General features: G+C 43.9%; 1 protein-coding gene across 2 annotated transcripts in view; it reads left to right on the top strand.

The window, feature by feature from the left end:
- Window positions 1-10,726: 10,726 nt before the first annotated feature.
- LOC135387632 (transcription factor Sp9-like) overlaps window positions 10,727-11,768 on the top strand; it is a 75,109-nt gene continuing 74,067 nt past the window's right edge. Inside the window, exon 1 of one of the 2 annotated variants that reach the window (XM_064616741.1) lies at window positions 10,727-10,872. The gene's annotated coding sequence lies outside the window, so the exon portion shown is untranslated. The remainder of the gene's footprint in view (window positions 10,873-11,768) is intronic. The other variant, XM_064616742.1, reaches the window with a different exon arrangement.

Here is an 11,768-nt window from a genome sequence, read left to right as displayed (position 1 = left end):
ACAGGAATGAGTGTTGAGGATAAATGGAATTTGAAACACTTTCAATGAAAAGATCAATGCTCTGGATGAATCGCCTGTCTTTTCCGTTTTGTCCCCACATACTGGAAGAAATGTTCTGCAGCTGCTGTGTCATCCATCCATTTCACGGTAGCGTACAAATACAAACACCAATTGTTCGGAAGTCATGCTCTTTACATAGAAATAAACTAGGGACTACTAAAAAAGGGATCCATTAAGTTCCACAGCGAGCTCAAATAACTAGATTAATTATATCTCTGGCAGAAACGTTGTCCGTATTTCCGTCCCGTTAATTGCTGACAGGTGAGATTATCTTACGTAAATGTTCACTGCATCATCCACTGTCCCTGTGGAGAATTTGGACGAAGCATTGAGTGTACGAAACAAAGTATTGACCCGCCGCCATCCCTGCATTCTCAACACATTAAAACAATAATCCCAAAATGGCAGCGTGTATCCCTCCCCATTTATCTTTGATCGCCGCCATTTTCTTGTTGTTGGAAAGGCCGTGCCCTATCATTACGGGGAGAGCGAAAGGGAGAGGGATATATGCCAGCCTAGTATATCCCGTTCCGTATGCGTCGGTCTATTTTATTATTTATCTTCGCCGGCCACCTTTTCGAGGGGCAACTTTTCCAGTGCTCCTGCCCATCCTTGTTTCCAGGGGTGTCGGCCACGTCCATCTACGCAAGTTTTACGAAAATTCAAAATATATCGTGCTTAGAACTGGTCTGCTTGTGACAGAAATCCTTTTGCTCCCTGCGTTCTCTAGTACCGATCTGGAAGCAAGTGACAAACAAGCTAAATTTCTTTTTGGTCGTGTCGGTGAAAACCGCATTCAAAGTATGTGTATCAAACTTACGGTGGCTCAAACGTTGCAGTCTGTGTCCTCCCCTGACATTTCCTTCAAGTAAACGCTTCTTGCTTGAACGAAGCGTCCAACCATGTGGTGAGTGAATGTTGTTGAACCGTGAACATGTTTCGATGAACCATTTTTCACCGACGGTTATTTAGGCAATATTTGGAAGTAATTGCAAGAACCACTGACGCTTTTTCCCGGCCAGATAATCTCCCGTATGACAGAACAGTAAAAAAAGCTTCCTCTATCTCGAACCGCTTCCACGGAACAAATGCACGTTCAATGCTGGGTCAATACAATTTCGTTTGCACTGTTTTAGACGACTTCGTTTTAGAAGTCGTCGCCACGTGTTCCTATTCCTATGAAGACGTCATTGGGGCGCTTAAAGCCGCCATAAATTCAAAAAATTCTCGACGAGAACAGCGCAGAGCTAATATAGTTGAAGTTATTCGCCACATTTTTTAAAAATAAAAACGCAACTTGACCATTCCGACGAAACAGTGATTTTTCCAACGTTCCATTCTTCATGAGCAAGTTTGTCAACCTATGATTAGCGAGGCCTCCCGAAGAAAGAAAGAAAGAAGATGTAACAAGAGTGTATAATAGTAGTGATTTGGATGGTGCCTTGCTACCGCGTGCGTGCCTTATAAATTAGACGGGTGGTGATAATTATTATGATCATTGCGGCCCGCAAAGGTCAAACGTGGCTTAGCGAGACGACTAATGAATTCTTGGCCCACATATTCAGTAGGAATGACGCTTTGAAACTGACCGCTTTCTTTGGCCGTTACTTTTGATCGAGAATTTTGCTTTGAACGGGCCAAGTATCGAGTTTTATCCGAAAGAGACTTAAATCCGACGATGAACCCGAAATTCTGAAAACACGTCATTCTTGGTAGCTTTTGGTGCCTTCTACATGGGCGAGGATGTCGATTATCGCTCAGCGAAAAGCCATCGTTCGTTAAACTTGGGAAAGAAGACCTAACTAGACGCTTTTCCGAGAGGAGCCAATAATTGGCTACCTGGAACTGGGTCCTCGTAAATCACCGGCAAAGCGTTCAATATACATCAAGAGCGCAAACAAACGGTTCCTTTGTTTTGGGGCTCAACCCTTCCTAGAACTTCTTTTTTCTGTAGTTTTTTTTTTTTCAATTACTAAATTATTTTTCTTCCTATTAGCTGATACAGTGTGAACCATCATGTTTGCTCCTAATTTCGGAAGGGAAATTTAAACACGTTTCTTCCTCTGAAAGTAGGATAGCCATATTCTCAAGCCTCACGTTTTTGTGTATGTTCGAGGTAACATTTTCTCTCAATGAACTCTGGTGGAACAGAATATTCTTTTGAAAACGATTATAAGGATCCCGCCAATGAATGACACCTGAACGCACGGCAAAAATTTATTTGTCTCTGGAGAAAAGAAACTGCTGTAAACGGTGCTCATTTCTTACAACTGTGAAAGAAATCTTTGTAGTGACGTGTGGTTTCATTTCATGAAACACAACGAGAACGTCCGTTGTTGAGAAAACGCTCGAAAACGTGGAAATAGTAAGTGTTCCGTTGAAAGTTGTTGACTAAGAATTATGATGAGAGTGGCACTGAGTGAATGAAAGCATGGATGTTTGACCTCGGCGAACCCTTGCAGCCGATAATGACCGGGTAGGCCGTTTACACTGGATGCTTTATTAGCCCGACCCGCCTCGCCCGGATCTCCTTCGGTATCGCGTGAATGATGGATCTTGGAGCCAGTTCCGAGGAGTGGAATGCAACGACATTCCAAACAAGAGATCTCTTGTCACATTTGTTGACGTCGTTTCTCTGTCGATTAACGCCAAGGCAGCATTCGTTCACAATCAGCGACAAAATTACGTTTGTTTTCTGCTAATCTCTGGTACACTGCGTTACTCTCGAGTAATTTTATAACGCACTACGATCATAGTGTTTAACCGGATCGTCATCAGTGTACAGTGGTGCCACTGGTCGTGCGCGCGATTGATTTAATTTGATTATGAAGATGGAGATTTCGGTGCACGAGATTGTTCTTCGCCGTATCCTTGTGTATTGAACATTTCTGTCCTGTGCTCGGTGTTTGACACTTTATGTTTCACTAGGTATTTCATTGCACATTCCATACATGAGTTCATGAGTAAAGCTTGCGTTTGCGTAAGTAATATCTCGAATTTTTTATCTTCAACTTGGGCAGGCAGAGAGAGACATGACGTCCTCGACCTCACAATCCCGGGTGTATGAGAATCTTTATACCGCTATTATTGGTATAGTAAGGTCCGTCTTTGTGGTCACCTTTAACGAGGTAAGAAAAACGCGCTGCTTGACGATACCGAGTCACATTCTGGCTGGAATAAAGCTATTTGAGTATGTGTGACACAATTGCAGTTTCTTTCTATAGGACAAATTCTGTGACGTCGCAGGTGCTCGTGTTGATAGAGTGGTCTTGTGTGGACCATTTATTGCCTGTCGTAGTGAGCCCGACTCGGGGTTGTCTGTGAGGGCGTTAGTTAAATTCCTGGTAAATGCACACCACAAAGTTTATCGCTCTGACATTTATTCTGGCGAAAGAAGGCTGTGTTCGGAAGATGAATGCGTACCACAAGGAAGAGGAGACAAATATCTTGGCGTTTATAATAATGGCAATGGCTACTTTTGCGCCTCAGATGATCGATACCTTTTTCGTTGTGAGTTGTGCAGCCGATGTGGTTAGTCTTCAACATAAGTTGAGCCTCCATGCAACAGGAGTGAGACAACGAAAGCCTATTTGGAGTGCGATGTCAGTGCCACAGCTGTCCAGTGTCCAAAAATGAAATTCATGCACGGAAAAACATGAATCGAAACTGTTTCTCGCTGGTGTGCCAAAAATTGTGGTTCATTAATGAGCGATCAGTTTGACGAATGGGTTCACCCCTTCCCCTGCTGGAACCCGATTGCCTCGCGTACGAAAAACACTATTTTTCAAATTTACGCTGGGTATTCGAAAATGCGTGTTCCATTGGCCGAAGGCAAAAAACAGAAATGCTTCAAACACTTTGTGCGCATAATTACGCGGTCTAATAAAAAAAAAATAGTTTGTATGTATGTATGCATGCCTTTATTTTATATCCATTAGAAACGAGGATCAGTTACAAAAGGGAGAAACCCGCACATGAATTTCGTTTGTGGACACTGACATCGCACTACAAATAGGCTTTCGTTGTCTCACTTCTGTTGCATGAAGGCTCAACTTATGTTGAAGACTAACCACCTGGTGGTTTGTGTTACAAACACACGGGGAAAAAAAGGTCAATGAATTCCAAGGTTTGTTACCGGTTTCAATCGACGTTCGCTATTAATTGTTGCAAACAAATATATTGATAGAAGGACTATCTGAGACTATCAGGACTTTGAAAAGGTTAGAACAGTGTGACCTCGTGTGAGAAATATTCTCAACGACCTCAGAAGAGAATATCGAACCATATCACATATATGCGGATAATCCCTATATATGAGGGTTTCATCATCCCTCGCGCACTACTTAGTCGTCCGCTTGGCACCCTTCCCAACAGCATCGGCACGAGCAAGGACGATGTCAGCAATGCGCCCCAGGGGACCCTTGTTCGGACGTCGGGTTGAACGCCTCTCATACATTTGGCGGTAAAATCCGTTTATTTTTCTCTTCTGTTTTTTATTTGAATAGTAAGCCGACCTCTGTCTGGTTGAGCTTACTTTTTTTTCCTTTAATAAACCTCCGTATCCCCTCCCCACCTGGTGTTCTATTTCGTCAATTCTGACATTCGTCCGTTAACGGTGTTTTTTTGCCAGCGCCAGAAACACACCTCTGTGGAAAGTGTCAGTGGTCAGTACTGGTACCGTTAGTGTTGTACACTAAGTCAGAAGGCAATTGAAGAAATATAGGACCTAAAGCCGGGTTAATATCGGACACTATATGTTTGCTCAAGGAATATTCAGGCACCGTTGGGATCACTAATCGCTTTGTTCGCGTAAAGGGTCTGAAATTCATCAAGGTCTCACTCCTACTTGGTCCACAAAGCCGTAGAAGGGCAGTCAACACCGTAGTTGAAGAACACAAAGAAAAAAAAAGAAGACACTGAAGACGATCGTATATTTCTTATGGTACAAGCTTTCGGACGGAGTCCGAGGTTGCACCTGATGAAGGACAGACACCGTCCGAAAACTTGTACCATAATAAATCTACGATCGTCTTCAGTGTCTTCTTTTTTTTCTTTCTTCTTTGTGCTCTAGTATATGATCCATGAGCTCTGCAACTAAAGCTGTGGAAGGAAGAGTTGAGAGACGTTCAGATGAAAAAAAGAAAAGAAAAAGGGAATTGTTTTTTTATTTTTTCTTTCAACGGTGGTGGTGGTGGTGATGGTGAAAGGGCTCGCCGTTGTCGGCCTCACAGAGGTGGGCAACGTCACGACTGACGGGGAATGTGCGTCCTGGGCCGACTTCTAAGGGAACTGTGCCGACATATGTCTGAAAACGTCTAAAGGAAACCAAGGAACAAAGACTATAGCGCTATTGGGTGATACGTGCATCGGCGAGCGAAGAAACGGACCATCGAAAACGTATTTACTCATTTTTCATTTATTTTTCATTTTGGGTCTCCAGACACGATTGTCAACATTGAAGACGTAAACGAGATAAAAGAGTAAAGCGGATGATGGGTAGAACAGAAACAAGACTCCTATGGCACGAAGACAGCTATACTGTACCACGCCTTTTTTTTCTAAGGAATGTTGCTGGTCAAACATTCTCTTTAGATGCATGTTTTTTTTCTCGCAAAACCCGTTTTTTGTTTTCTTTTTGTCTTGTTTTTTACGGATCCGCTCACCCAGGTGTTCATTATCGATGTCATTAATTACCCGTTGCTTTTCCGTTCTGTAATGGGCGATGTTGAAGCTCCGTGATAAACTTTTATGAGCATCGTGTTTACGCTGCCCTTTATGCGCTCCGTGCCACAAATGGGCGACTCATTTTTCTAAATCGCATTTCTTCTTTATTATTCCGTGTTAGCAGCGCGAAGCAACTGTGGCTGCGTACAGTACACGTCCTGGGCCGGCTTCAGGGGAAGTGCGCCGTCTGGAATGTCTGAGATAGCAGGGCCGACCGTCCCTGCAGTATGATCAAGGAGCGGGACCTTTCGCATTTACCACCATCCGTCGACAACTTGTCTTCTCTGTGGTCACTCCTAAAACATTACTTGACCGCGTAGAACGGCAACCAACATCCCGAATGGCGTCCTTCTGCCCCCGATTTGTTGCCTTTTTGTGACACGTACACTCTAAATACAGAACCGCGTAGCACGCTGTGCGCCAACCATTGCCACGAATGATACCGTTATCGCTTTTGATTCCAAGAGAGAAGGGGGCGTACGCCCTTTTTTGGCAATTTGGATATATGATAATTGACAGAAAAAGGCGTACGCCTCCTCTCTCTCTCTCTCTTCAAATCAGAAGCAATAACACTGTCCTTCGTGGCATTGGTTGGCGCACAGCGTGTTATGCGGTCAAGTTCTGTATTTAGAGTGCATGTATTTACGATAATTGTCACAAAAAGGCGTACGCCTCGCGCTAGTAGAGTAGAGTAGAATACACTGTTAGAAATGAACCTGACCGCATAGCACGCACCTAGCCAACCATCATCTCAAATGATATCGAGATTTATCGAGAATGATACGAATATGAATATATGAGAACGATATGATGAACGATAGATATCATTCGAGATGATGGTTGGGCTATGCGATCGAGTTCGGAGTGTCGTATATAGAGGAAAACGGGGTGAAGTCAAACGCCTCGCGTTTTCAACAAATCAAGGTCTGTACAATGGTCGGCCTTCACCGCATGTGCCAACAACAGATAAATTAATGATGATGAATGGGGAAATTCACAACATAAGGTGCCAACCATTGCAGCGAATGATAGGATTATAGCTTCCCAAGCAGCACAATGTACTGAAAGTCGAGTGCAATAGGGGTGGACGGCGTCTGTCTTATCAATGTTCTTTAGTTTCACGAATCTGTTCAAGGCCTTCCACCTACCCGCCCAACCATATTGCACTCGACTTTCAGTACATTGTGCTGCTTGGGTTCTTTCGAAGAGAAATGGGGGCGTACGCCTTTAAGTGTCAATTTTGATAGATAACTGAGACAAAAAGACGTACGCCCCCTCATTTTTCGAATCAGAAGCGACATTCGTGGTTGTCACAGAGCGTGCTATGCGGCCAAGTTCTGTTTTTAGAGTGTACACTCACATTGTTTGCGTCTAATACGCGGTGTACCCAGGTGGGAAAAATAAATCCACATAAGCTCATGATCATTATTAATGACGCACGTGTAGAGAAGAATTTTCTTACGCAAGGTTGCTCGTTAAAAGTTTTCCTAAAAACAGCAACGGGATTCAACAGTTTGATAGCGTGACCATAAATGTTGTTTCATGTGAACCTTCCAACCATTTTGTCCGAAATTTTATCGGCGACACATCGGAGCCTCCCTCTTCTGGCGACTCATTCCGTAATCACTATGATTAAGGCCCTAATCATCAGTGCCGCCGTGGTGATAGGAAAACTGATGAAATGATAGGGGGCCAGAGTGTGTATAAATAAGGAGCTATTATCGCGTAGCAATTTCATAAATTTTCTATAATCACGGCCCCTCTGATATTGAGTCGAAAGTCGCACAGATGTTATGGACGCTTGGAATAGTTTTGCGAATTTAAAGAACATTGTCTCGGAAAAAAGAAAAGAAGTAAACTGCACAAGAATGAGGCGGTGAAAGAGGATATAACTATGCGATGATAATATAACTATACCTATATAAATATAACTATATGGTACTTTAAATTCTCGTGCCCACAGAAAGGTACCAGGAAAACCTTCTGTGCATCGGTGTCTTTGGACATCAAAGTGTCAAATGTAGGCTGCGTTATATTTTGGGAGTTATATATATAGTTAAGTTTGGAAGTTATATTTTTGGAAGTTATATACTTTCCTTCCAGGACCCGCTAGGAACTGAAAAGCTATTGTGGTCAGGCCCTCTTTGAACGTGCGCTTGCCTAAGCAAACCTTTCAGTCTGACAGCCAGAGTTTAACTGTACGAAAGCATATCCTGAAGGGCTGCCCTTTTTGTTATATTATGGGGAGAGCATTACGATGACAAAGCACTGTTTAGATACACGTTGATTTTGAACCTAAAAATGCTCTAACATGGCGGTCCTCTTGTGCTCGCACCATAAGCGCTTATTGACCGATCCTTCGTGGAGGAAGAGCCACTTGGCCGTGCTCATGATCACTGTTATAAGTAAAGTGTACATTGTTGTCCCATACGCATTCAAACTCAAGGTCGCAGGTTACGTCCCAGCCGAGGGCAGTCGCTATTGACGGTAAAGCGTGACGCCAGTGTGGTATATCGGAACTTTTTCAGAAATGTACATTCTTTCACTTATTTTTGAAAAGTACAAGTTCCGATTCGAAACTCGCGAGGGTCGCCTGCCCTGCCAGAAATGCATCCATTAACGAGAGCCAATTTTAGCGTTCGTCCAGCCTGAGCCAGATCCGGTCAGATGTTCTGATTTAGCCGACAGGATATAAGAGACTCCCTGCCGTGTGGCGACAAAATGCTATCTGTTTGTTCATACCTGTATAGTCGATGGGATTTCGTTACTCGGTGTAAATACCAGTAAACCAGCGAACGGAGTAACTTTCGTTACCCGACAGATTCCACGGGCAGCAAAAGACAACTTGGAATTGGGCACGTTTAGTGGCGCTTTGTCCCGGTTCCATGGCTAAAGGTGGCATACAGGTGACATATCGAATAAGAAACCGGTTACGAATGAATACCAGAAGTATTTGTGCCAACCACTTTTGCTTAAAAACGCAAACATCACAGCGTTACGAGCGCACTTGGCGCATTGGGCTTGTTTTTATTGCTGGGCCTGTTGGCCTGTGGGCGGTGTGGAACGAAAACCGAACCATCGCTTGCGGTACTGTTTCCGGGAAGATTTTTTCGTAAAACCACTGAATTCTGGTGGTGGCAACCCTGGACAAGTATGCGCTTGTGGTGTGATATCCAGTGTGGGCACACAGGCGTCTTGTGCCAAGAGTTTTGGCGTTCTTTACCAGGCTCTTTTTCTTGTTCTTCCAGCACGAAATCTTCGGGTCATACTTCACAGGCCTGCCAGTGATGCAGGAAACACTATAGAAAAGCAAAAAATAGGGAATATGATAACTGCACTGTGTGCCGTAATGTACCTTGATTGGTCCTATATTGACCTCCCATTTACCCAACATGGGACCAATGTTAGACCAATATTCCGCTGCTGCCTGGGAAGTATGGGATGTTCATTGGCAATACAGGAGCTGTATATCGACTGCCAATATTATGCCTTGATTGGGCCGGGTTGCAATTGCAGAATTGGTCCAACATTGGGAATCCGAGATAGTCAATATTTGTCCAGCCTGGGGCCCACATTGGGGTGCTCCCTGGGTACAACCATCGCTCGGCGTTTTGGCCCTTCGAAACTCACGATCACAATCATCTGATAAAGCGCGAGTCCGGGTCCTGCTACGAACTCACGTGAAGGTCTATGCATGGCGTGTCGGTGAGCTCGATCATGCGGCACATCTGGGCACTCACCAGATAATATCACACCTGCTCTGTTTACAAGTGTGATGTTATCCGGTGAGTACACTAACATGCGGCATGATCGAGCTCTTCGATACACGCCATATTGACCTTCACGTGAGTTCGAAGCAGGAGCCTTATCAGATGATTGTGATGCTGAGTTTGGAAGGCCCGAAACGCCGAGCAATGGGTACTATACATGACTATGTTCAGCGATGCTTGAACATTGCCATATGTACGAGAAATGTTTATACGAAAACTGCTAAAATGTATTTTAACAGCAGACTCGATTTTCATTTGACAATTTAAAAGGCGCAGTGAAAATACTCGCGAGCGAATGAAATTAATTATGGAAGACGACGACCACCATAATGGATTTTATCAAATCCAAACTGTTCATCAACGAACGTCTTTTCGTGTACTCCCATATTATCGTCTAACCGAGTCGACCTGAGAGAAAAAAGAAAACGGTGTTAAGTTGGACGACCGACCGAGCTCAAATTGACCTTCCTTTCATTTAGCTCCTTTCCTAACCGCGAAGCTATTCATTTTTCCTAACGTCTACTTTTCAGCGCGTTTCCAGTTACACGAGCCAACATAATGATACGTCATTAAGGACGCATGCGCAATGAAGACGCACAACCCGACATTAAATCCCCGAGGATAAAAAATTGGAGTATAGCCTACCATTATTCGGTAGTCGGTCGTGTCTGACCCCAGAGGACTTTGTTTTGCTCATTCAAGTGGTTCATTTTCAGTCTGGTAAGAAGGAATACCGTGACATTTCGGTGACTAACAGAAAGAGCATGGGTGGAAGAAGAAGCAAAATGGAGAGGATTCTCGTAATTGGACAAGACGGAACGAAAGGAAGGCAACGCAGCATGACTATCATTTGCACTCTGGTGAGCAAAAATAATCCTCCGCACCCGATTTGAAAATATTTGCCCACGAGAAATTCCGTATGCATATTACTTGAAAGGAAGCAAACAAGTGGTTACTCTGGAAGTGGGAAACACGCTTTTGATGTGTTTTCGACCAGATAACGCACGCCATGCCATCCAAGGAGCGAAAAATCTAAATAATCCCTCCTCCGCCTCCTCCTTGCCAAAGGAGGCACCGCGTGACGTCAGCGCTCCGCCCACAGTACTGCAACCGGTTATGCCGTAGTTGCGTATCCGGGCAATTGTTCTGCCTTATTGGCACGTTACTTGATACGCGTTCAGGCGGGTGCTCTTTGATGGCGACGAGAAAGTTTGGCGACAGGATCATTCTTTGCCTCTTGAAGCCATCATGGATTAGTGGTTCCACCCTCGCCATGTTTCTGGACTTGGCTGTGTAGACGGCTTCTCTTGGCATGCAGGTATGTCCTTGAAACGTTTATATCTTATCCAATTGTTGGAGGAAGCTTGGAGACGTCCGGACTGAAGCAAGTTCCGTTACAAATTTCTCATATCTTGTAACTATTTACGCTCTTGGAAGAAGAAATCCTCCAATACTACGGTAGACTGTGCGCGAAAACCGGCAAGTACTACAAACTGAGCAATGTACGCATTGCCTAAACTTCCTGAGAATATTGTCTCGAATATTAACCCGCGATTTTTGTGTGGGGTACGACTAACAATATATGCACGTCGTAACCACGTGCTTATGTTTCGCTATATCCACCTTGCCCATATTTTTAAGTGTTTCAAAAACTATGCCCAAAATACTGAGTAACCCTTATTTTAGGAGTCATTCAAAACCGCCCCCCTTCCCGCAAATTGTGCTGTCCAATTTCATTGCTTCAAGTTCTTGCTTTAAGTCGAAAAAGTGCGCACAAATTGGGAATGACTGTGACAAAAAAAGAAAAAACAAAAATGGATCTTATGGAGCTTATTTTCAGCCAGCTAAAACATGTTGTATGCACACGTGCGTCCTGATGGCTTGATTTCCGTTGCGATTATTTACGCCACAACTTCATTGAAAATGGTACTGCGCGGCGTCACCGATCGTTCGAGACGATGGAAGTCCGTCAGATGAACGAATGAAGACGAAGCCTGTATAAAGAAAATGATTTGCGTCTCGTCCTCTGTCGTCTTTACCTCAGCTTGCGTCCTCACACTATTTTCTACTCTGAGTTTTGTTTACTCTGGATACGGTAAAGAAACGCATGAAAATTGTAGTTCTACGATCGTGGGTCCGTCTACTCCATGAGTGCTGAGCGACCGCTTTGGAATGTAGGAGAAATGAAGAAATAAAATATGAACAAGTAGGATG

Source organism: Ornithodoros turicata, chromosome 3 (assembly GCF_037126465.1).
Source record: "Ornithodoros turicata isolate Travis chromosome 3, ASM3712646v1, whole genome shotgun sequence".
Lineage (NCBI taxonomy): Eukaryota > Metazoa > Arthropoda > Arachnida > Ixodida > Argasidae > Ornithodoros > Ornithodoros turicata.
This window is presented reverse-complemented; position numbering and strand designations above follow the sequence as displayed.